This window comes from Carlito syrichta, unplaced genomic scaffold (assembly GCF_000164805.1).
Source record: "Carlito syrichta isolate Samal-C Ts95f unplaced genomic scaffold, Tarsius_syrichta-2.0.1 Scaffold118119, whole genome shotgun sequence".
Lineage (NCBI taxonomy): Eukaryota > Metazoa > Chordata > Mammalia > Primates > Tarsiidae > Carlito > Carlito syrichta.
In genome coordinates, this window is record NW_007062215.1 from 30,825 (window position 1) to 57,990 (window position 27,166).

At 39.1% G+C, this 27,166-nt stretch overlaps 1 pseudogene; it reads right to left on the reverse strand.

Moving 5' to 3' along the window:
- The window catches only part of LOC103249272, a 64,699-nt pseudogene that overhangs the window by 30,805 nt on the left and 6,728 nt on the right, over positions 1-27,166 (reverse strand).

Sequence of the window (27,166 nt, forward strand, 5' to 3'; positions counted from 1 at the left end):
GGAAGGTTGGAAACTTTGAGCATTGTCTTGTATGCTATCACACAGGTATGTGTGCGGAGGATCGACCTTTCATAAACTTTCATACAGATCTAACCTGAGAAGGTTTTGTTTGCATCTGATTTCCAGCTTCAGTCTTCATTCCACCCTACGTGTTTTTTCTGGTAATACTTTCAGTGATTATGTAAATGATAGCTTCAAATCTTTGTGTGCCTTGATCCCTGAGCTAAGATCCTGCGTGTCCCTCCGCCTTTTGGACGTCTCTTACGTAGTATGTCCTATAGTCTTTTGAGTTGGAGTCTTTTTGAGTTGGTGTCTCACTCTGTCTGTCACCCAGGCTGGAGTGCAGTGGAACACTCACGGCCACCCCAGCATCCTGGGCTCTGGTGATCTTTCTGCCTCAGCCTTCCAAGTAGCTGGAACTACAGGTGCGCGCTACCACACCCAGCTAATTTTTGATTTATTGTAGAGACAAGGTCCCACCAAGTTGCCCAGGCTGGTCTCAAACCTGCAGGCTCAGGCAGTCTACTCGCCTCCGCTTCCCAAAGTGCTGGGTTGACAAGCTGGGCCACTGAGCCATAGTCTTCAAACTTGACATGCCCCAAGTTGAAGTTCTGATTCTCCCTGAAAATTGCATTGTCTCCTGTGTTTTTCAATTGGTAGATGGTCCTATCATCTGCCCAGTTCCAGAAATCGGAATCTAGAAGTCATTCTTAACTCTTCTTTTTCCCTTCTTCTTCCATATTTAATTAAGTTCTTCCACATTCAACTAAGTTCTGTTGGCTCTTACTGTGTTAGAAATCCTTCCCCTCCTCATGTTTCCTGACTATCAGAACAACCTTTCGCTGGTTTTCCGGACTTGTGACTCACCCTTTGATCTATTTTTGCTTTGTATCCAAAGATAATATTTCTAAAATACAAATTTGATTAGTTATAACCATGCTTAAATTTTTTCAACTATTAATCATTACATTCTGGATAATAGTAGCATCAAATATAGCTGAGTTTATTGTGTGTCTGTTTTAATTCTTTGAACAGTACTTTGCTATTTTTTTAACTTATAAATTTTTTATTTTAAGGATGTGGGGTTATTCTGGGTTAGGTGTACAAATATTTTTTTAATCCTAGTTTTCCAGATGATGGAATTGATACCAGGACCTAAACCCAGAATTGTCTGATTTCAAAGTTTATGTTATTAGTCATTTTATTGTGATACTTAAGTAGGGCACTCAGGACCTCTTGTGTTGTGGCTCTTACCCACCTCTCTACTGTTCACTTGACTTTTTTTTTTTTTAACTTAAGTTTCTTGGGGCAGAGATCATCACTCCCTAACCAAGTAATTGCTTAACTATAGTTAAGTACTTGGTAAATGTTTTTGAAATAGATTTTCAGCGGTGGGTGACTAACAGGACAGTGAAAATGGCCCACTAAATGTTACATCTGAAGGAAAGGATTTCTCTGGCTGGCTGTGTTCATAAAAGGTTAGCCTTTGGGTTAAAGCAAAATAGCAAGAGGCAGAATGAGGGAAATGAAATAGAGGGGTGATTAAAGATGAAACCACTGGTTTGTACTGGAATGAATTGTGTCCTAGGATTATAAGAACTTGGAAGTGAAATTTCTAAATAACTTTTTATGTCTCTAGGCCCTGTGGTGTTGAGAGAAATGCCTAAAGACTAGAGGCAGGGAAGGGCTGCTCCGTTTTTCAGAAAGGGGAAGAAATAGACTATAAAGCTTGATGCCGCTCTCGGGTGCAATTCTAGAATAAATTACTTGATGTGCTGCTTGTTTCCAGGAGGGGTAAAGCGCTAGTCATTAAAAACTGCCTGAATTCATTGAGAATTTATCCAGATAGCCTAACTTTCATTTTTGTGGATGGAGGTTACTGTCTTCAGTGGCTTGCATGAGGTTTGAGTCCTACTCATCAGATTTGCAGGTGGCACAGCTGTGGAAGGGATAGTCCATTGGCCAGGGATAGGTTTGCTGTGGTAAGTGACACTTAAATCTGGTTTAAAAAGAGAAGTTGTTTGTTGCTGTTCATTGTCAGGTTGGTGGGGGTACTCTGCTTTGTGGTGTCCTCATGCAGGACCCAGACTTGAGTTTTTACCTTCTGGGACATTGCCTGTGTTTGTGGCAGGCAACAACACAGTTGTGTGTACCAACTGTCACAGTTGAATTGTGTACCAACTGTCAAAGGCTTATTTCATGCCTCTTCAGCTCACATTTAACTGATGCAAGCAGGTTATGTGGCCACACTCAACTTGGGTGCTTGATGGGTTGGAAAGTGTAATTTTACCATATGCTTGGAAGGAGGAGACCCAGCAATATTGGTGGACAGCAATATTGACTACTCAAGATAGTGAAGACTTAGATGACAGGTTAAGGAACTAAGGATTGAGTTGGGTAGGCTTATATAGTCAGCTGAGTCTGACAAAGGGAAATTGAGTAAGGAAAAACTGGAAGATCCTGTTCTTGCTTCTGGAAACTAATGCCAATAGCATGGTGGTGGTTGTGGGGTGGGCATATCTTGCTGACCTATCGGCAGCATATGACAAAAAGAAGTATCATGGTTGGCATAGGGAAATGACAAGGATGCTTCTATTCTGACCTTTCCACACCTGAATTAGGATACTTCTAGCTTCAGGTGCATGTTCAGAGGGGAGAGACAGTCGAAATCATTTTGTGGAATGATTAAGGCAATTGGGAATGTACACTTGAGAAGATTAGCTTGGGGGTGGTGGTGACTGCCTCAGGTATTTTGAGGTTTGTCATAAGGAAGCAGGAATGAACTCAGATCATATATCAGACTAGGAGCTGATGGATGAAAGCTATTGGAAATGATTTCAGCTCACTGTGTGGAAGAGCTTACTCTGGTTTAGAGGTGACATACTAGTACTTCTCCCTGGAGATAGCCAAGCCTCAGGTTGATTCCCCTGGAATTTCATGATTCTGAATGACAGAAGAATGCCTGTTGTTTGCCAAGAACTTTCATAAACACTTAATACAATGAATGTGACAGTCTTTAAGTAATTATTTCTAACTTTTACTGCCTTAAAAAAGATGTCATGAATTTTAGTGACTTAATAAAACATTTCTGTCTTTGTGTCTATTATATACTGGAACTATCCTAGGAATTTTATGATTTTTTTCTCTCTAAGTCTTACATTAGTCTCATTTTATAGATGAAAAAACACATTCAGAGACTGTCACTTGCTCGTGATTTCTTTGATTCTGAACGTTGCTTTTTCTACTCTTACTGTAACGGTCACATTGTTTTGCCTGCCTACCATGTTTCTGTATCTTATGGGAACTGTACCCCCTTTCAGTTCTGTCTCTCTTCTCTGACCCTTATCATGTAATTCTAGCGGGACTTCTCAGATTTTAATTGACAAGTAAAACATGATGTTTTGAAATATGTGTACATTGTGGACTGGCTAAATCAAACCACAGTCACCAGGATGTCTTAAAGATCTCTTGAACTCCTAGCTGAAATGTTGTGTCCTTTGAACAGCATCTCCCTAGTCTTGCTTCCTCACTGTTCCTTAGCCCCTAATAACCACATTCTACTCTCTGCTTCTATGAGTTCGACTTTTTTAGATTCCACAAATAAGTGATGTCGTGTGATACTTGGTTTTCTGTAACTGGCTTATTTCACTTAACATAACGTCCTCCAGGTTCATCTGTGTTGGCACAAGTGACAGGGTTTCCTTCTTGTTTAAGGCTTACTGGTGTTCTGTTGTGTACTTATGCCACATTTTCTTCATCTGTTGAGGGACACTTTGGTTGGCCCTATGTCTTGACGATTGTGAAAATGCTGCCATGAACATGGAGAGTGCAGTGCTTTTGGATATGTACCCTGTAGTGGGATTGCTGGATTGTATGACAATTTTATTTTTAATTTTTTTGAGGAATCTCCATATGGTTTTCCCTAATGGCTGTACTAATTTATATTTTCACCAACAGTGGGCAAGGGTTTCCTTTTCTCTGTATCCTTGCTAACACTTCATCTTTCATCTTTTTGATAATAACCATCTCTAACAGTTGTGAGGCGGTATCTCATATCTTTAATCTGTCTATCCCTGATGCTAAGTGATTTGGGGCATTTTGAAGCCTTTGTTTTCAGAGACATCTCACAGATCACCTACTAGCAACCAGACTGTACGTTTTTTATGAAACAGTGAAAAACGAATCACTTCATATAAACAGTATAGCGTTGAAGCCAATTATTGTATTATAATGGTGTTTGGCTTATGGAATTTTGGACATTGCAGAACTTATTTTTGACAAAAAAATCAAAATTTTGTCTTATATTTGTGTAAAGTGTGAAACAGTCACTGACATGCATCGCAGGTTCATTGACACGTGTCATGCAGTAGTAATTTGTTGGACGTCTTCCACCTGGTGTTTCTCTATTCGAGCGGATAGTGCAGTCTTGTTTTCTTCCTCCCACATTGATAACATGTAAGTTATTGAACAGTCTTTTATTCACAGACAGTGTGGAAGAATGTACTTGTGATTCCTGAAGACCTACTCTCAACTGATCGGTCATGTCTCAGTAAATATTCCATCTCTTTATTTGCTTTTTCATGCCATTTGAATGGAAAACTTCAAGGAAACATACATTTTTGAAAGATTTGTGCTTGCATAAGTTTACCCTGTTTAATAGCCAACGGTCTCTTTATGTCCCCTGAGAGGGGACATCCAAGTGGTTTGCTAGATTTATGATGTCCCCTCAGAGGAGACATCTGAGCGCAGAGGGTTAAAATTTATCTGTTGGTGTGTCTTCTTTTGAGAAATGTCTAATATGGGAGATTTTAAAGAAAGGAAAGTGGCCCACAGCCATGGCATACCATGCTTGCATTGATTCATCTGTGTATGTAATACTGATCTCTCTCCTTCCCACTTTCACGGCATTAGCTTGTGCTGCTGTAGTTTCTTTTTTTTTTTTTTTTTTTTGAGTTGGAGTCTCACTCTGTCGCCCAGACTGGAGTCTCCAGTGGCTGTTCCCGGCCACCGCAGCCTCGACCTGCTGGGCTCCGGCAATCCTTCCATCTCAGCCTTCCGAGTAGCCGGAATTACAGGTGCGCGCTCCCACGCCCGGCTGATTTTTTTGATTTATTGTAGAGATGAGGTCTCGCTGCCCAGGCGGGTCTCGAACCCCTGGTCTCAGGCCATCCACTCACCTCAGCCTCCCAAAGGCGCGGGATTACAGGCTGAGCCACCGAGCCCGGCTTGTAGTTTCTTACTTGAAAAAGTAAGTCGTTTCTTTCTTAAAGCAGCAGCTCTCTGACCAGTCTACCTTTCTCCAGTCTTGCTCCCACTTCAAGCCAATCAGAATGGTCTTTCTTGAAAAGTGTTTTCAATTAAACTGAAATGTTCAGGCACACAGGATAAAATAAGATATAATTCAATAGAAACTTAAGTACTTACTACCAGGCATAAACAGATGTCAATACTTTGTCATAATTGCTTGTGTTTCTTTTTTTTTTTTTTTTTGGAGTCTCACTCTGTTGCCCAGACTGGAGTGCAGTGGCTGCTCCAGGCCACCACAGCCTTGACCTGCTGGGCTCCAGCGATCCTTCCAGCTCAGCCTTCCAAGTAGCTGGAACTACAGGCACACACTACCATGCCTAGCTAATTTTTTTGTTTGTTTTATTGTAGAGATGAGGTCTCGCCAAGTTGCCCAGGCGGGTCTCGAACCCACAGGCTCAGGCAATCCACTCACCTCAGCCTCCCAAAGAAGGAATTACAGGCTGAGCCACCAAGCCCAGCGCTTGTGTTTCTTAAAGAACAAAATAGCTACATATGTAGCTAGAGTGTAGCTTGCCTCTTTCCCCAGGTGGTTAGGTTAGAAGCTGGCTTATCTCATTTAGGCTTTTTCACTTATACTGTATTGACATATCTGGAAACAGTATGGTATACACTATATGCCATCACTTTTATGTTTTCTGAAATGTTAAATAAATGGAATACTGTGTCTTTTTTAACATTTAAAAAATGTATCCATGTTGGTAGACTTACTATAATTGCTATATAGCTCTCTCTGTATTTTTAAGATACCCTAAAAACCCCTGATGGGCATTATGCATATAAAAAAATTGAACTTGTACCTCATGCATTTATACAAATAAAAATAATGATTGCTATATATTGCATATAAATAAACTATAGTTTATCTGTTTTCTTAACATACTGCAGTTAGGTAGTTTCTAGTTTTGAACTATTACAGATAGTGCTGTAGTAGAAATTTTGGTGTAATGTATATCTTTTTGTTGATAATTTCTCTGCAATAAGTGAAAGTAGCATTGCTGGGTCATAGGATACAGATATGTTCATCTTTACTATGTAATTTATTTTCCTCAAAGTAATTGTACTGATTATATTGCCACCACAGTTGTATGAGTTACTCTTTACTCTCAAACTTGCAGAGAATTGTTTTAGTTTGACTTTAAGTATTGCATTCTAATGTGTGTAAGTAGTATTTTGTTGTATTTTTTATTTTTCATTATTGTGACTATTTTTTTGAGTCGGGGCCTATTTCCCAGGCTGGAGTGCAGTAGCACACTCACAGTTCACTCACTGCAGCCTCAATCTCCAGGGCTCAGGCAATTCTCCTGCCTCAGCCTCCCAAATAGCAGGGACTACTGGTGCATTCCACCACGCCTGGCTAATTTTTGTGATTTTTTTTTTTGGAAGAGGCAAGATCTCACTGTGTTGCCTAAGCTGGTCTTGATTCTCCTGCCTTGCCCTCCCAAAGTGCTAGGATTACAAGTGTAAGCCACCATGCCTAGCTAGGTATTATGTTTTAATTTGTATTTCTCAAATTTCTAATGAGATTGAATACGTCTTCATATATTTTTGACGAAATGCATTTTTTTGTGACTTGCTCATTTTTTCTTACATTTCAGTGGTAAGTATATATCTACGTTACCTATATCTATCTGTATGTAGACTGTGACTCTTGTTTGTTTTGTTATGCTTCTTAAATGTGGCTTTTTTCACTTTGTTTTAGGACTTCTCGTTCAGAACTTTTGGATTGTAATGTAAAATACTTAAAAATCTTATATGGGTTTTTTTTTCTTTCGTGCATAAAAAACCATTAAGGTCCTAAAAATATTATCTTTCTTCCTACAGTTTGCAATTTCTTTTCCCATTTAGTTTTTTGAGTGACCAGGAATTTTATTTTTGAATATGATGTGAAGTTAAACGTTCTTTGTTCAAAATTGGCTTGTCTACTTATACGGTTTTTTTTCCCCCCACTCCCACCCTTCCCGCGGCCCCCTTGTTTGTTTTTTTATATAAATTTTCTACAATTTCAAACTGCCAGATAACTGTTGAGCTTAACTGATAATCTATTGAGATTATGGGTTTAATTTGGAAAGTAGACATTGTACAGTTTTGAGTCTGGAAAAAACAGATGATTCTTACGGAACACTTGCTTTAAACCTCCTGCCTATTTGCTGCCCCCCATGTCTTCTACTCACAGTTGCCTTCAGACAGTGATGGATTCTCCTTTCCTTCATTTAATCTCTCCTGAGTTTTCTTGAATCATTCAAGAAAAAGATTCTGGGAAATGTAGTTTTAGGATTCTGTCCTGTGATGCAGAGGAGACTATTGAAGGGGGGCGTATTGGTGATGCAGACGTTACAGTAGATGAGCTAAGCACATACAGATCTTTTCCCTTTTCTCCCTTTCAGCATACATGGTGGCTGGCTTGACTGTAGTATATACTGCCCCCCATGCCCCACACTGAGATCTTCTTCAGTGGGATGTGCGCTGATAATTTTGCTAGTGATTGCCAGTTGCACAGAGGCTATACCGATTTATATTTCCACCAGTAATGCCACACTTTCTGTTCTGCATCCTGATCAACTTTGCATCCTGCCCTCTTAACTAGGAATGCTTTTTACCAGTGAGTTTAACCGACAACTCCTTGTTTAAGATGGTTAAGTCATTCTGGAAGAAGTGATACCTGATAACACACATGCACATAAACACACTCAGCCCACCCTACTTGACTAGACTGAGTTGCCCTTTCTCTATGACTGTATGAGGGGGACCCAAAAAACCTGGAATTACATTTTTGGAGGGCAGATCCCTTATAGTACAGGCTTCCCTCGCTAGGTGAGTGTTCTAGAAGCCAATCTGCATCAGTGTGTACCAGCTAGCATTGTTGTGAGATACTGCATTGCAGAAGAAACATCCCGAGTTGTGGCAAACAGGTGACTGGTTCATCCACCATGACAGCATACCTGCCAACACCATGCTGAGTGTTCATCATTTTCTGACCATAAGTGCCTCACTCTCCCTGTTCACCTGATCATGCCCCAAGCCACTTTTTTGTTTGCTTGTTTCCCTGATTTAAAAAAGTCCTCAAAGGAAAACGTTTTACCAGTGTGGAAGAGGTGAAACAAAAGAACGGCAGAAGCACTAAAAGGCATCAACATTGAGTTCAAAAACCGGAACAGTAGGAAAAGTGTCTTGCTAGGTGTATTGTATCAAACGAAGAGACCTTTGAAGATGTCTGAAGTTTAAACGTGTAAGAATAAATACACAACCGTTAATACATAAATTGCAGTTGGGGGGGGTCCTCCCTCGTATAATGTGTTTCAGTATTTATAAGCATTTTCTTTGTGTCCTGGACTAACGCCTGGACTTTTTTAGTCATCAGACTATCAGGCTAATTTTTTCCTAGGTGTTATTCTTTCTGAAGCTACTTTAAATGCAATTGTTTTATTTCTTACTTCTGGATTGTTTGTTGCTGTTGTACAGAAAGACAGTTAATTTTGTGAATTTACTTACATTCTACAAATTTTCTGAATTTGTTCATTAGCTTTATAGTTTTAAAAAAATTCCTTAGGATTTTTTATATGTTTAGATCTGTATCTGCAAAAAGTGCTTTTTAAATTTTTGTTTTAATTTTTAAAGTTTTACTGCTTCCTGTACAGTTTGAGTGGATTTATTTCATATGCTTATTACCTAGTTGATCTGGCTTGAACTTGTAGCACAGTGCTGCATAGAAGTGGCGAAAGTGGCATCCTTGACTTATTTCTAATTTTCGGAAGAAAGCATTGAGTTTTTCACCATTAGCTGTGATCTTAGTTGTGGGTTTTTAAAAAATAAATGTCCTTTATTGTGATAAGAGTGTTCCTTCTCCTAGTTTGTTGATTGTTTTATCATGAAAACATACTGGATTTTGTCAAATGCCTTTTCTCTGCATCAATTTGAGATTATCATGTGTTTATTCCTTTGATTTTATTAATGTGGTTTATTAATTTTTAAAAATATTGAGCCACCTTTGCATTCCTGGGATAAGTCCCACTTGGTCACAGTTTATAATTCTTTTAGTATGCTGCTGAGTTTGGTTTGCTGGTATTTTGTTGAGAATTTTTATATAATCATAAGGGCTTTTATGTAATTATAACTGATATTGGTTATAGTTCCTTTCTTTCCCCCTTGGGATATCATTTTCTAGCTTTGGTATCAGGGTAATGCTGGCTTCAAGGATTGTAGCTATCCAATTGTCCCAACACTATTTGTTGAAGAGAGTATTCACATGCTCCCACCTCTTCTATTTTGGGAAGGATTGTTAATTCTTTGAAATTTTTGTTATACTTGATCATTGAAGCCATATAGTCTTGGGCTTTTCTTTGTTGAGAAGTTTCTGATTATTGATTCTGTCTGTTATTGGTCTGCTCACATTTTCTGTTTCTTCTTGTGTCAGTTTTGGAAGTTTGTATGTTTCTGGGAATTTGTCCATTGTGTAAATTGCATAATATGTTTGCATAAAATTATAATAATCATAACAACCATAGTAACCTTTTTTTCCCTGTAAGGTCAGTAGTAATGTGCCTACTTTTGTTTGTAATTCTAGTAATTTGAGTCTTCTCTCTTTTCTCTTGGTCTTTCTAGCTAAAGATTTATCAGTTTTGAAAATTTCAAATAACTAGCTCTTTTTTAATTTCAATTATTGTACTTCTTAACTCCAGAATTTGTAGTTGGTTCTTTTTTGTACTTTTCATTTTTTAAATGAATATTCTTTATTTGGTGAGACATCTTCTGGTTCCCTCTTGTTGTTCTTTCAGGTTTCCTTTTATTTACTTGAGCATATTTAAGACAGTTGATTTAAAGTATTTGTCTAGTAGATCCAGAGTATGGCCTTTCTACGAGACTATTTCCATTAATTTCTTTTTTTTCCTTTGTGAGTTAAGGATATGCTTTTGTGTGTGTGTGTGTGTGTTTCTTTCTTTCTTTTTTTCTTTTTTTGGCATGCTTCAATTTTTTTGGTTGGAAACTGGACATGTTTAGTATTATAATGTATCTAGAAATCCAGTTCTTCCTTCTCCCTAGGGATTGTTATTGCTGCTTGTTATGGGTTGTGAGTTGTTTATGTAATGACTCTTCTAAACTATTTTTAAAGTCTGTATTGTGTGTGACCACTGAATTTTCTGTTAATGTCTTGATGACTAGTTAAGATTTGGCAGAGATTTTCCTAAGTGTCTTGACTCCACCTCCAAAACCCAGCAAACAAAAACAAACTCTCCTAGTTATTGCAAAGTGCTTCAGTACACTCATTGCTCAGCCAAACCACTTACAACTCTGCCTTAGCCTTCACTTCCTGCTTGCACAGAGCTCAGAGATCAGCCAGAGGTGAACATTTAGGGTCTTCCTAGGTCTTTTCTGGGCATGTGGCCAGCTGTGGGCATACTTGTGGCCTCTAGATTTCCAAGTACTGTGTACATGGGAGCTTTTCAAAGCTTTTATTTCCTTAAGTGTCTCCTTCCCTAGCTTCTTCCTTCCCAGGCTTTTAGATCTATGTATTGGTTGCCCCATCGTTATCTCTTACCACAGGTAGTTGTGACTAAACACCTGCCTTTAGATGCTTTTGAGAGAGACCACCTGGGAAATTGCTTCAATCCTAGGGATCTTCAAGGCTGGTTGGACAAAGACAAGCCCTTCAGCCAGTCCTTCAGGGAGCCGGCACATAGTTCAAAATACACAACCACAGTTCTTGGACAACAAAGTCTGTATTAGTCTCTGTCTGTGGGCTGCTGTTACCATGGCTGTGACTGTACGGGGGAGCAGGGATTGGGAAGCAGGCACATTTTTACCAAAACTCAGCAGCTTCTATCTTCATTACACGTTCTCCTGGTTGCTGTGGAGGCTTGATTAGATCCTCAACTTACGAAAATGTGGATTCTATTTTTACCAGTGATTCATTGCTTTTGTGGAGGAATGGAGTTTTGGAGGTCCTACTCTGCCATGTTTTGTGATGCTACCTCCACCTTTTTGAATGAGCTGAATATTAATGGTTATAATGTATATTATCTTGAATCATGTGAAAACCTGATTTGTTTACTATATTGTGTATAAAATTAAGGAAATGTGCATATTTGCATTTTTTAAAGTTTAATCTTTGTTCAGATATGTAAGTATTGATATTAAGAGAGAGAAAATATCTTGTCTTTTGTTAGCTGGTGTAATGGTGCTTTATTCAAGTTGGTTTTGCCAGATTTTGAGGAGCATACTAAGTTCCTTATGCTTTTGGTAATAATCTCACCATTCTAAGAGATCATTCATTGAGGGGGTGGGGGAGAGTGAGGGAGAGAGAAGAGAAGGGGGGAGAGATATCTCTTTCTCTCAATATTTCTTGTCATCACAGTTTGGAGACTAGGTTATGCTACTGGCATTTAGTGAGTAGAGGCCAGGGATGCTGCTTAATAGCATACAGTGGACAGAACTGAACTCCACGACCAAAAATTACGTGAATTATGTGTCCTGACATATGGTAGCACTGACATTGAGAAACCTGATTTGGATTTATCAGATCTCTTAGCTTTTTAAAAATTGACTGATATTTGTATTGCTATAAAGTTTAGTGACTGAGTTTGGACCTAACCACTTAAACTTTTTTCTTCTCTGACTCTTTCTGAAATAGTGTTATCTTTGAATAGAATAATAGAGGAATGTTAATCTAAAATTGCATTGCTCTCTCTTGTTGAAGTATTACCATATAATTGGTTTTATTTTCAATATAATTTGTAAAATACAAAAAAGACATTAATGAACCCTTATGAACCAAATAAGAGCAGTTATCAACATTTCAGAGCAAATTCAGTCTGCATTTTACTTTCTTTGTGTCAGCTCTCTTTTGAAGGTTAGTTTGTTAGAATAGATGTAAACGACGTTTGAACATTGCATATGACTGGTCTCTTAAATTTCTTTCTATAGTAGTTTCCTTTTCGTTTGAAAAAAGTTCATGTATTTGTTGAAGAATTTGTGTCATTTATTCTGTAGAATTTCCCTCATTCTGACTTGGTTGATTGTACCTTTTGTGTTATTTAACATATATCTCCGTTCATTTTTTTTTTTTTTTTTGTAAATTGGTAGCTTTAGAGATTTGTTTAGATTCAACTGGTTTTTTTTTTTTTTTTTTTTTTTTTTGGTTTCTTTTTTTGAGTTGGCGTCTCACTCTGTCACCCAGACTGGAGTGCAGTGGCCGCTCCTGGCTACCGCAGCCTCGCCTACTGTGCTCCAGAGATCCTTCCGCCTCAGCCTTCCAAGTAGCTGGAATTACAGGCATGCACTACCACGCCCGGCTGATTTTTTGATTAATTGTAGAGATGAGGTCTCGCTGCCCAGGCGGGTCTCGAACCTGTGGGCTCAGGCAGTCCACTCACCTCAGCCTCCCAAAGGCGCGGGATTACAGGTTTTTGTTTTTTTTTTTAAGTTAGAATGTCAGGTATAATAAAGCACGTATTTATATATAGCCATTGCCACTTTATTCTATATGTCATGTGTGTTGTAGGTTGATATATATGCATAATACACTCATGTAGATACACATACACACAAACATACGTATATACATTGTTCCACAATAGGTAGGCACGTATTAAGAAGTTGTTCTTTTCTTAGTGATGATATTGATCTGTGCAAATGTCAAGTTGATCTATCACGTTTCTTGTCAACCTGTTACCTAATGTTTTCATTGGAGGCCAACAAAAATGATGAGTGTTTTAAAATTATTTTCTCTGTATTACCATGTGGCCAAATTAATGCTCCATGTACAAATCATTATGTCTTGATCATTTGCTTTGTGCTTTTGAGGGCAGGGAATTTTTTGTTGTATCAACTCAGTTTGGCTAGTACCATGCTTTGCACATAGTGAACATGTCCTATCAGTGGTTCTAAACCTTGACTCTGAATTAGAATAACATGTTTAAAATTACAGATTCTCGGGCTCCACCCTAGAGAGTTCTAATTTAAGTTGAGCAAACTTTGTGTTGGAGGGAAACAGACTGGCAGAGTAAAAGAATCTGCCTTCGTACATTTCAGTTAGTTATTGAGTAAAGCATTGTTCTACGTAAGTCTTAATATTTAGTACATTGGTATACATCTGATTCATCTGTGTAACTTTTAAAACTTAATTTCAGCAGGGAATCATATGGTTCATGATTTAAAAGGAATGCAAAGGGTATAATGTAAGAATGATCTCTTCCACCTCTATCCACATCGTCTCCAAGTCTTCTGGTTTCCCTTATTCTAGCCAAGCAATATTATTCTATTTGCACCTACAGCTTTTATGACTATGTAAGCAAATATCTTTTACCCCCATTTTCCATGTGGATTATCCATTTGTTCCAGGACCATTTGTTGGAATGATTATTTTTTCTATGTTGAATTGCCTTTGCGCTTGTGTCAAAAATCAGTTGGCCATATGTACGTGTAGACCTACTTCTGGACTCTTCTATCCCATTTTGTTGGAAGTGTCTATCCTTATTCCTGCGTCACTGTGTAGATTTTTAATAGTATGACTCCTCCAACTTTATTATTTTCAGAATTGTTATGTCTTTTCTAATTTCTTTGCCTTTCTATATGAATTTTGAATCGACTTAGTCTATGAAAAAAGCCTACTGGCGTTTTGACTGGACTTGCATTTCACTTGTGGATTAAATGAGGAAAAATGGACATTTTAAGAAGAGTGAGTCTTCCCAACCAATTAGCTTGGTACAGTAGTCCCCTCTTACCCACAGTTGTGCTTTGTGAAGTTTGTTACCTGCAGTCAACTGTGGTTCAAAAATATTAAGATCTTTTGAGAGACAGACCACATTCACATTCCTTTTATTATAGTATATTGTTATAATTGTTTCATTTTATTAGTTGTTTTTCATCTTGTACTATGCCTGATTCATAAATTAAACTTTATTATAGTCATGTATGTACAGGTCTGAAATGCTTTGCACTATAACTATTTCAGATTCTGAATTTTTTCTGATTTTGAGTATTTGCATATACGTGACGAGATATCTTAGGGATGAGAACCGAGTCTAAACACAAAGTTCATTTATGTTTCTCATACACCTTATACACATATCCTGGAGTTAATTTTGTACAGTATTTTAGATTTGTGCATGAAGCAAAGTTTATGTGTGAAATTCCCACTTATGGTGTCATGTCGGTGCTCAAAAAGTTTTAGAGTTTGGAACATTTCCAGATTAGGAATGCTCAAACTCTACAGGAGTTTCCAGATTAGGAATGCACAAACTCTACAGGAAAAAAACATAGTGTATATGTACGAGTCAGTACCATCTGAGGTTTCGGACATCCCCTGGGATGTCCTCTGTGAATAAGGGGACCGCTGTATCTCTCTTTGTCAGTGTACAGATTCTGTACACATTTTATTTATGCTCCGGTATTTCTGAGTTTTGGGTGTTATTATTAATGGTAATGTTTGTTTTGATTTTCAGTTGCTGCATTGGTTAGTATGTAGAAATAACAATTGTAATCTATGACTTTGCTAAACTTACTAGTACTAGAAACTTTTTTTAGATTCTGTGGAATTTTCTACAAGACACAGTCATGTTTTTTGCTAATGCAGGCAGTTACGTTTCTTCCTTTCCAAAATTGTATATATTATATTTCTTCTTATAGCCGTATTGCAGTGCTAGGTCTTCTAGTTTGATGTGAAATAAGAGTGGTCAGGGTGGTCCTCCCTGCCTTGTTTCCTGTCTTAGGGAGAAAGTAGTCAGTGACTTCCATGGTACTTTCACATGTCTTTAAACATGTAAACCTCCATTTAGTGATGGCTTAGTAAAGGACTCTGACTTTGTTTCCCGGATTGCACTCCAGTTTTCCTCATATTATTCATAGACTGGATATCTTGTGATTGCTAACACACCACATGCATGTGAATCTGTCTTCCTCTCTGTCACATACACAACCTTCTGTGAAAGTGCTTGTGCTGCTTTGTAGTTTCCTTTTTATTGATCTTTCTCCTTTAGTAAAGGTAAACTCTTGGGGCAATAAGAAGTGTTGTCTGCCCTCTGGCACCTTAAGTTGTGACAATTGGTATTCAGTGGGACCATACGAAGTTGCTGATGTTAGTTTATAACCTATACAGTCTTGTGTCTAGTTGGAATTTTAAAAATGAGGAAAACCTAGTATTTCTCTTCTGCTGACAAGACACCATTGTCAGTATGTAGATAGTGTGAGAAATTGTTCATCACTGTTCTGTGTTAGGCAGTATCATAGGGCTGGGTACTGGGAGGAGATACTCTGGAAGACAAGGTTTCTGTGTATTCAGGTGGGTTTGCCCGTGTACTTTATGCAGTCTGTGTACAGAGTTAGTCTTTCTGACTTGACTTGGGTTCCTAGCTTCATGGCTCTCAGGGTCTTGGCCTGTAAGACACTTCGGCAGTACCTTCTGTAAATAAATTACCGAGAAGTTTGACATATTTTGCTATATGATAATTTTGTGTGAAAAGATGCTCTACATACATTTTCCAGTTGTTTGATATAACTTAAATATTTCAGTCTCTTAGTTTCAGTGGATTGAATAAGCAGGACAGTACATAGGGGGCACCAAACGTTTTTTTCCTTTCAGAATAACTGAATATTTTCACAGAACAGAAAGACATTAAGGCAATCGTAATAGAAAAAATAAATTTAAAAAAACTTACACTGTTTTGGGGGAGTCGTGCTTTCTCGTTGTAAATTCTACGTAGATTAAAGGGAAGCATAGTAGTTTTGGTCCCTAGGATCTCAAGCAGATCTACTGAACTACCCCATGTTACAAATCTGGGAAAAGGAAGTATAAGAGAGAGTCTGTAAGCTTCATGAAGCCAGAAGCATCTTGTGTTCACTGCTGTGTTCTTTGCCCTTAGCCTATAAGTAGTTATTAGCATGCAGTTGTTGAATACATATTTGTAGAAGTAGCTAGGTGGCTTTGGTTAAAGAGAATTTAATTTTTATATAAGATATAAATTTAAGTTAATACAGTGAAAGTCATTGTAATTGCATATTGCTTGATAAGCATCAAGAGTCACGCCGGGCTCGGTGGCTCAGCCTGTAATCCCGCGCCTTTGGGAGGCTGAGGTGAGTGGATTGCCTGAGCCCGCGGGTTCGAGACCCGCCTGGGCAGAGAGACCTCATCTCTACAATAAGTCAAAAAAATCAGCCAGGCATGGTAGCGCATGCCTGTAATTCCGACTACTTGGAAAGCTGAGGCGGAAGGATCGCCGGAGCCCAGCAGGTCAAGGCTGTGGTGGCTGGGAGCGGCCACTGCACTCCAGTCTGGGTGACAGAGTGAGACTCCAACTCAGAAAAAAAAAGGGTCACATGGTTTTTGAGGCAATTAAGTTGTTTTGGTAAATGCCATAGTGATAGAAGGCTATTTTCATTCAGCCAGTAATTTACTCATGATGCTGTTTTGTGCTTGACTATTAGTATAGCAAGATTGAAATATAATTATCAAAACCTGTGAAGCCTCCTCTTTCATTTGACCCTTGTTTGAAATACATAACTCAGAGATGTTACCTTTGTAAACAGAAGTACTCAAGAATTTCTTTTGTATTTGCTGCCACCAAATGGAAAATTAATTATACTACCACAACTATTACTCGCTGTCGAACACATACTAAAAATAATGTAACTTTAATATTTTTTTATGAGGTTGACTTGTTCATAAGTTACTTTGACAGGAGGAGAAATAACACATTTTAGTATGGCTACAACTATAACTAACCTTCCACCAGTGTGGACAGGATCGCTTATATCTTCTAATATCTTGGAAAGACAGTTTACGATGTTAGCAGTAGTTACTAGGACAAAGATGGTAAAAACTGACGACTCTTTCAGACTAATAAGAAGTGTGGTTGACAGCATACTTTACATAGGGAATTTAATTCTGGTATTTGTTCCTTCCATATCATTTCATCTGGGAGTTGTAGCTCCATAATTTTTAAGCCTAATTTTATTTATTTGAAGACAGACCATTTCACTAAAATTAACTGATGGGAAATTTCTCTTTATTCTGGGAAAATTATTATACAGGAATATACAATATTCTTAGAAAGATTGTTATGTAGGAACTTAAAACTAGAAGCAACCAAAATGTTTTCTCTTAGAAAATTGGTTAAATACAATATGATTTTCGAATGGAATTTCATACAGCCATTCGATTTTTTTTTTTTTTTTTTTTTGAGTTGGAGTCTCACTCTGTCGCCTATACTGGAGTGTAGTGGCCGCTGCCGGCCACCGCAACCTCGACCTGCTGGGCTCCAGCGATCCTTCCGCCTCAGCCTTCCGAGTAGCCGGAATTACAGGCGTGCGCTACCACGCCCAGCTGATTTTTTGATTTATTGTAGAGATGAGGTCTCTCTGCCCAGGCGGGTCTCGAACCCGCGGGCTCAGGCAGTCCACTCACCTCAGCCTCCCAAAGGCGCGGGATTACAGGCTGAGCCACCGAGCCCGGCTCATTCAAAATATTATAGAGGAATATTTAAGGACATGGGTAAGGTTCACATTATTAAGTGGGAAGAGATGGGAAGAAGCAAGTTACTAAATATGCGTATTACTAAATATGCGTATTATCCCAGTCTTTTAAAAAGTACATATGTAGAAAATAATTATCAGAGCTTATCTTTGGGAGATACTATAGTGATTTCTTAAATTTCTTTTACCAAAATAAGTAAGCTTTACATATTCAAAACTTGTGTGGATTATTTATACTTTATAGGCAGTTTCTTAGATTAAGACATCTTCAGAAATAGATATGTAATTATTGATTAGTAAGTAATTAGATATGTTATTAGTGAATATATTGAACAGTTTTTTTGTTTGTGTGTTTGAGATTTATGAGGATTAGCCGGGTGTGGTAACACATGCCTGTAGTTCCAGCTACTTGGAAGGCTGAGGTAGAAGGATCTCCTGAGCCTAGCATGTCGTGGCTGCAGTGGCCGTGAGTGTGCCACTGCCCTCCAGTCTGGGCAACAGAATGAGACTCCAACTAAAAAAAGAAAAAGAAAAAGAAAACGGATTTATGAGGATGACTTGTTGCTAGCAATTTTAAGAAATAAACCCCACATTTTGAGTCTCTTCTGGGAAGCTAGTCTTATTTCATATGTAAAGAAAGCCTTTAAAAAATGTTTTTTTGGGCTGAGTGGTGGCTTACCCTGTAATCCCAGCATTTTGGGAGGCCTAGGCAGGAGGATTGCTTGAGTGCAGAAGTTCCAGGCTAGCCTGAACAACATAGCGAAGCTCCTCTTAACAAAAAATGGGAATATTAGCTGGTGTGGTGGCACATGTCTGTAGTCCCAACTACTCGGGAGGCTGAGATAGGAGGATCTTAAGACTTGAGCCCAGGCCAGGCCGCCTTTGAGGTTGCAGTGAGCTATGACTATACTGGTGTACTCTGGTCTGCGCCAACAGAGTATGACTCTGTCTCAAAAAAAACAAAACAAAACACAAAACTTTGTACACGGATTTGTAAGTTTTTTTCTTGATAGAAGGACAAAACTAAATTCTGAATTAGTAAAATTCAAAGTAAAATTAGTAAAATTCAAAGTAAAATTTTCCTTAGGTACTAGTTATTTATAACATAGCTCTCTGCTTTTAGAATCGGCATATTCTTGATTTTGATACTTGTTTTCTGCCAAGGCCTGTGATTGGAATTGAAACAGTACAATAGCTCCTTCCATCAGAGGAAAATAGTATTCGAATCCCTATTATGGTAGGCTATTTTGTAGTAGTCTGTGCAGTAATCGCACCTAAACTTAGTTTTTACACATAACTGTATGGGAGTAAAAGTGCCTTTACGATGGACCTGGTGCTTGTAGTAGAAGACTTAGTCAAGCAACTTAATAATTCAAACAGATATTCAGTAGAGGGAGCTTGTAAGTCTAACTTAAGGTCTCTGTCTTGGAGAAGGAGATATTGAATGGCTGAAAATAATGGTATTGCAGCTAGTCTTCTTTTGTCCTGAAACACTAAGAAGTTACTAGATGTTTTCATGTTTCTGTTTAGGTGTATGCATCACTTTGCTTATAGCTCATTCTCTTGTGTGTTAAATGTTTGTGACGCACGCCATAAGCTTTATTATGCATTTATCACTGGGGAACCTCAACTATATGAGTGACTCCTGTGTTTTGAGTGAAAGTAGTTTAAAAATCTCATGAACCCTAGAAGTGTTGGATGAAGGCACTCGTAAAGACATTATAAGCTTTTAAATATATCATTGGTATTATTGTCAGGCTTCTTATTTGAAATTCACACAAACTGGAAGATTTTGTAGACAAGCCCACCCCATTCACACACTCTGTTCCTGTTCTTCTCTGGCTCATAAAGGCTTTGGATTAATCTCACAGTGCTTCTGATTCGATTTCAACCAAGCACTTGGATAATGGGTAGACAAGACGACAGAAAAAACGAATGCCAACCTAAGATAGTGAAGGTAAGAATTGATTAGGAAAATGGCAACAAATAGCAAACATCATCAGGGTTGTAGAGCCCGTTTATTTTTTCTTTCTTTCCTGATGATATGTGTGGAGAAAAGTCAGTCACAAAACATCTAACTAATTTTGCTGTCATCACTGTATAAATTGTAATTATCATCTTTTACCACTGGGTGGTGCTTTTGCATTGGTTACTACAAACCCTTTCTAAATTTACATAAAGGAAGTGTTTGAAAATTGATCATAAAGAGCAGTGAAATTAAGATTAGCTGGCCATACTGATAGATTTAAACTAGCAAAGCATAACAGTCACTTCTGATACAATATGCAAGTTAAGTATCTTTTAAAAAGGCAAATCCTTGTATAGGAATGAAATGGGTTAAGAGCTATACCTGGTCATATCTTCTAGTCTTTTGTTGCTGTTGTTTTTATGAGATGAGATCTCATGTTGCTTAGGCTGGCTCAAATTCCTGGGCTTAAGTGATCCCTCACTCAGCTTCCTGAGTAGCTGGGACTACAGGTGCATACCACTATGCTTGGCTCTGTTGTATAATCTTTGAGCACCACCTTAGGAACTATTAGATATTTTGATTTTGTTTTAAGGTGGTGCTATAATTTGCAAGACATCTAAATTAAACCACGATTCCTTAATTTGTTTTTGTCTTTTTGTTGTTTTTGAGTTGGGGTCACGCTCTGCCACCTAGGATGGAATGCGGTGGCATGATTATGGCCACCGCAGCCTCGACTCTTCTGGACTCAGGAGATCGTTCCAGCTTAGCCTTCCTGAGTAACTGGGACTGCAGTTGTGTACCACCACACCCAACTAATTTTTTGACTTTTGGGGGGAGATGAGGTCTCACTGTGTTCTCCAGGCTGGTCTTGAACTTCTGGGCTCATCAATCTTCTTGCCTCCCAAATTGTTGGGATTCAGCTGTGAGCCACCATGCCTGGCCAATAGTTCCTTAATCTGTAATGTTAATTCAAAACAGGTGGTTCAGGTTTTTGTCTTTGGTGATTATTTTCTCTTTCTCCTATCCAGTCAGTGTTCAAACTCCTTTCTTTGAAGCCCAAAGATTATTTTCAAAATTTTTTTAGCTATCAGATGACTTTTTGGTAGTTACCCTACTTAAAAGAGTTGAGTACATGGATCTCAACTTGGATTGTATTGGAATTGTAACAAGATTATGGAGACTCCAATTCAGGGAAATCCTAATCTCTTGTAATAAAGCATTCTCTCATTTGTTTAAAGAGAAAAGTAAGTGCAGACTCTGGAACACCAGTGTCTCTCTGCAGCTTGCTCCCGAGGCTTGCTTGCTTCAGTCCAGTCTGTCAGCTCCTTTTCTGTTCTTTTGGGTGATTTAGATAAAAATAAAGTCTTAGAAACAAGCATCTTAAACTTTGCCTTCTTGTTGTCTGTTCTTCATTAGCCATTTGACAGTTTTTGAGTTACAAGTTTGGAAGCTGCTTAAAAGTCTTAGCAACCTTGGTGTGCCTTTGAAACCAACTAGGTGAGGCTCAGAGGAGTTGTGAGTTCAGTAGCTTTGACTGTGCAGGTTTGTTTCTTGGCAGCGTGTTTTCACACAGCAGCGCTCAGGTTTTGGTCTTAACTTTTAGTATTGTCTCCATGTAGCACTTTTATGAGTATTCTCTTGTTTTTAGAAAATCTTTAAAAAACAATTTCTTTAGGTTGTTTTCAATCTTATGTTACAAATGATGCATCAGTAAAATCTTGATATGCAAATGTGTGTGAGCCTCACATTATTTCCTTATGTCTCCATCCTTACAAGTAGAGATGCCAGCTTAAAGAGTTGAAAGTCTCCTCAATGCTTTCCTTTCTCTCCTTTCACCATCCCATGTGGCCTCGGGCTTAGACTATTGCTGTAGCCTGCTAACTTTTTCTCTACCTTTAGTGTGACCTCATTTTTAGGTCACCTCCATACGGTATTGACAGTGAGTCCTCCTGAGTGAGAAGCCTGATTTTTATCACTTAATTTTTGACTTAAAATTCTGTAGCCTAAAGTGTCATTCAGGCCCTTCATGATTTGACCACTAATTCTCCCCCTTATTTTGTGCAGCCCTGCTGTACATTTTGTGGATGAGGAGATGGGGAGTGTCCCAGGCAGAGGGCACAGCATATGCAAGGGCACTGTGTCATTAAGTGGCACCATGTGTGTGAATTGCAGCAAGCATAATGAAATATGTGAAACACAAGGCAAGGTAGTGGTGGAAGTCTTAGTGCACTTCAATGCACTTTAGTTAACTAAATAAAAGTAGACAAATAGCATTTCATTTGTGCTTTAGAAAAGTGGTGGTATACAGAATTGTTCATCAGAACGCTTGGTGACAAGGGACAGAAAGGCAACTCAAACTGAGGTCAGCGCAAAAGGACCTTGATTGGCCGAGCAGTGAGGATGGTCAGGCAAAACTGGACCCGTGACTTTGATTTCCCATCTTCCCTCCTCCTTTTTAAAATGTGTCCTTCTTTCCTCTCCTGCTGCTGGCAGTTTGGCTTAATGGTAATGTGTCCTCACTAAAAATCTCAAAGGAAAAGAGAGTATTTTTCCTGATAGCTTGGTGGAAAAGTGAAATTCTGAGGAAGACCTTGTCTAGTATTAGTATGTGCGCTTTCCTGAACCTAGCCATGTGGCTAAGGGCGGGTGGTTGATACTTTGGCCGGGCCTGGGTCTCTCATATATGTCAGAACCAGAGGCAGTTCTTCAAGGAAAGGATTCTCGTGTCTGTGACAAGGGTGGGTAGAATGCAAGGAAGGAGAATCAACAGTTGAGAGGCTAGTCAGGAGGCAGTTAGGACACCTTGGGTGGGGACTTCAGGTAAAATGTGTAGAGCTTGATGACTTGGCTAAAAGTGGGAGAGGAACCAAAGGAAGTCCCCCGTGCATGTCATGGTGCCATTTCTGTTAACCAAGATGGGAATTCGGAAGAACTTCAGGGTACTAGACTAGAGATGATCAGGGAGTTTGGCATGAGATTATCCAGTAAAAGCAGCTGACAAGAAAGCCAGCATTTTCAAGCATGGACAGCAGAAGAAGCCAGTGGAAGAGAACAAAAAGAAGGTTTAGAAAGATAGGTGAAAATGTTACGGAAGCAACCAGAAGAGCGTTGGATAGAGGTCACTGCTGACCAGTATTGTAGAGTAGTTGGAAATAATGACGACTTTGTGGTAGGTTTTCCTTGGTGACCTTAGAGCAATTTCAGTTGGTTGGTGTGTAGGAAAGCCAAATTGCAGTAGGTTGAAGCAGTTTTAAAAAATGGAGTGGTAGTTTGGTAAGGAGGCAGGAAAGCTTCCTATAGGCCGAGATGAAGGAGGAGAGGGTGGGCTCAGAGCTTGTGAGAGCACATCAGCCAATGAAGGAAGGTTCGGGGTCTTCTCAGTGGACTGCAGGGTCACTGGCCGACCAGAAGAGCTGAATAAATGGCTGCGGAGCAAGCGAAAGACCGTAGGGAAGACAAACTTGGAAACACAAATATGTTCGGAGGTGAAACAGAGGAAAGCTGGAAGGGCTCATCTTTGTTGTCCTTTCTCCCTGAGGTAGAGTGCCAGGGGTTGAGGCCGCCTCCCTTTCTTACCTTGAAGCATCGCTCCAAGCAGCCAGTGGCAGGGTCCATGTGGAAACATTCTTCAACTAGGAAGGATAGGTCAAATGGAAGGAAGGATACTTTGCTTCTGGCACCTTGATTTTGAACAGGATTTCAAATCAGGTGATATTTGGTTCTCGCTAGCTCAGAAATCCCATTTGCTCCTTCACAACTGCTAACTGAAGTTCTCTCAGGTGTGCAAGGTCTGGGAAGAGCCAGGCTTTGGAGACAGGTGGGCTTGGGTCAGAATCCTGTTTTCCCTGCTTCTTAGCCTTTGATTTCTCATATTTAACTTGTCCAACTCAGATTTTTGACTGTGAAATTGGGATGAAAAACTACTTATGATGATGTTGGTACAATCAGGTGAGTGTGCACAAAGCATCTGCAGCCGTGGTAATGTTCTTGTTACCCAGAATGTTCATCCCTGTCCTTTGTGAGTAGCCCCCCTGGTGACACCTTCAGATTAAAGAATGCTATGTGAAAATCCTACATCATGTTGAAGCAGACTTCATCTTCATGTGTGTTATTGCTTGTTGATGTAGTTCTTATCTCTAGAACTGTGCAGTTTGCTGTCTCCTCTCAATGATGGTGCTTCTGATATCTCAAGATATCCCACTCCCCAAACTCCTCTCAGACCAAGTGTCTTCGGCTTCAGCACCCCCTGATGATTGATGTTCACACCCAGAGCTTCCGTTCTCCCGCTGCTGCCCTTCATGGTTGTGTTCTCAGTTTCATTTCTCTGGCAGTGGTCTGCCCAGTGTCCTGTAATTAGCCTTGCTCTTCATAGAGCAGAAAGGTGAGATTATGGGAGACATTTTGGACATAACACTTTCGCATGTTAACAACTAAAGACAAGTGTGATTTTATTGTCTGTTTTAAAGTATACTATTTTCTTATGTTTGACATTTTTCTTTTATTAGTGGCATTTACAAAATGCTTTTCTTCAGTGTTTTAAGATGAATTGCTGATTCTTTTTTAACCCTTCAAAAAACACTCTAGAGCCTTGAAAGTGTCTTCCAGTACTAGTGTGTTGTCATTAATTCATAGTGGTGGACAAAATTAAGCTACTGTACAAAAATGCCAAGGCTTACTCTTCTTCTCTGTTGGACGTAGCTTGCTGTTGGCTTTCTACTTACTGACCATTACCCCCGCCTTCTTGCGTGCTTATCCTTAGTTTTGTTTGGGTGTCCACCTCCTTCTCCAGCGTTTGTGGGGACAGGGAATAGTGGAAGCTAGTCATGGTGATCCTCTTCTGCCTAGTAGTGACTTGTTTGGGAAGGAAGGGCCATGTGATCCGAGCCTGGCCTTTTGCAAGTTAGGGGAAGTCAGTTCATGGAGCTTCTAGGAGAGTCTTCCTTGTACCTAGAAAGGGAGATTCGGAAGGAAACTCCCACTTCTACTGAATGGCAGCATGTGTTTAGTATAATGGCCACAAAGTGTGGATGGTGCCTTGTGACCATGAAGGGAAGCACCCCCGAGGTCCTTGCTGATCTGGCAGACGCAGAAGCCGAGAGGAGCCCTGGTCCTATGTGGTAGCATTATAAGAAGAGCCCAGGTTGTGTGTGTGATACGTGACTGCCTTATTTAATTTTTGCCCTTTGTGATGATAATCCCCTTATTGCTTAAGCCAGTTGAGTGTAACTTGTTACTTGATAAAAGTATTTTCAGTTTAGGATAGCCATAGTATTAAAGAACAAGTAGATTTGGTCTTCAATTGTATAGAAAATTAGACCCTTTGTGAAAGGCCCATTAAGAGGTAATAATGAGCCTTGTAATTTTAAGATCAGAATTACATTGGGTCAGAAGTTTTATAAGTATTCTTGCAATACTAAATGCTCTAAATATAAACAACCAGATAAAATATTTCTGTAATACAATAACTGATAACAGGTTAAACAGCCCGGTTATTCACGAATGGGCTAATTATCAATTCTGACAGAGGCCTCTTTCGGTTTAGAAAGTTCAAAATTGACTACATCCAAAGAGTTTGACGTTGTTTTATTCTGAATTAACATTAAGTTATAAGCATGACTTTTCAAAAGTTCATCAAAGGCTTGGAAATGTATTTATACAAAAAAAGAAACTCTACACCGGAAACATACTGGAAACACACTTTCCTTCTTTCAACAATAAAAGTTGCTATATAAAGTGATAGCACTCTTTAATACAAGGAACTAAAGAATGTGAGTGTTCTAAACTATGAGTCATTACTTGAATTTTAAAATAGTTAGGGTCAGTATTTTTGTCTCCACCCTTCTATGGTTCAAAAGACATGAGTCATTTTCTTTAGTATTTCCCAAACGAAAGCTACTTTGAAACGGAAATGATATATGTAGTCCGACTCAGTTTGTGTATGAAATAACCAAAGTATATTTCAGATACTGATCTTACTGTACTTGTGGGAATGCCTTGGATGTCTCGTAATTATTACTTATTGCTATGATTGTAACCATGGCAACTCATTTTTAAATTGAGAAGTTTCTCCCTTCAACTTTTAAAGTGTAGTAACTTGATACTACATTTACCCTGGTGTCACCACCTTTTAGAAACCAGAGTGAATTGCAAATAATCTTTCCTCAGTCTTTTTTTAAAGAAGAGCAAAAATTCACTCTTAATATGAAAATGTTATACCCTACTGATTTGTAATATGGGGGGTAGATTGTCTAATACACTTGCTAAATAATTGTTAACTATACGAATAATAATGTAATTAGATTTCAGAGAATGTGTTTATCTTGGGCCTGATAGAACGTAAGTCATATTCCAAGGATACTGCTAATCACATACATTCTAGCTGCAAATTATACTAAAAAGAGAAAGATTGACTAGGATATTTGAAAGTAACACAACTTCAAAAGAAAAAGACCTCTAATTCAAACTGGCCTTCAATCCAGTCTGAATGATGAATTCTTTTACTTAATTTCAGACTACTTCTCAAAGTAGTCAAACTTATGAAGAAAATAACCTAACTTTAAAAAGTATTACTGAAATATAATACTACATACTTGCTAAAGAGTAGTTCCCCTTACCCCCATTTTCTCTCTTAGTTCTAGCATGTTAGATATATTCTAGAAAATATTTTGGTTATATTCTTTTGAAAGGAAATAACTAGTTCTCAAGACTGATACCTGGAAGTAGTCATCTAAATGGTTAGACATTGTGTTCTCATGTATGACTTCTGAGTCTACACTTCCTCTGAAAGTCCATTTTGCTTCCCGAGCTGAAACAGTGCTTTCGGGAGTGCTTGTGTCTCCAGGGTCTGCTCATGTGTGGGCTATTCCTTAGCCCACACGCTGTCCACTGGGAATGCCTGGGCATGCGTGTTGGGAGGAGGAAGCAGAGCACAGTCAGCGTTCTTATCCTCGGCTACAGCCTTAATCGTTTAAAATGTTGCTAGTCTACCACTCTGTAAGAACCTTCCTTCCTTCAAGGCCCATGCCATCTGGCTGGGTGACCCCTCCATCTTGTGCTGCTGTCACCTGTCAAATCTCACTCTCCATTCCTACATCGCCATCGTCTTTGCCTCAGTCATCCAAGTGGTAGCATTTCTTCTAGAGTGAGTTTTTGGAGAGGGGTGTGGGCTCACTCTTTCACCCAGGCTGGAAGATAGTGGTGTGATCATGGCTCACTGCAGCCTTGCCCTTCTGAGCTCAAGTGATCCTTTCACCTCAGCCTCCCAGTAGTTGGGACCGCAGGTGTCCACCACCATGCCAGGATAAAATTTTAAATTTTTCTTTAGGGATGAGATGCCCAGGCTGGCCTTGGACTCCTGGACTCAAGCAGTCCTCCTGCCTTGGCTTCCAAAAGTGCTGGAATTACAGGCATGAACCACCTCTCCCAGCC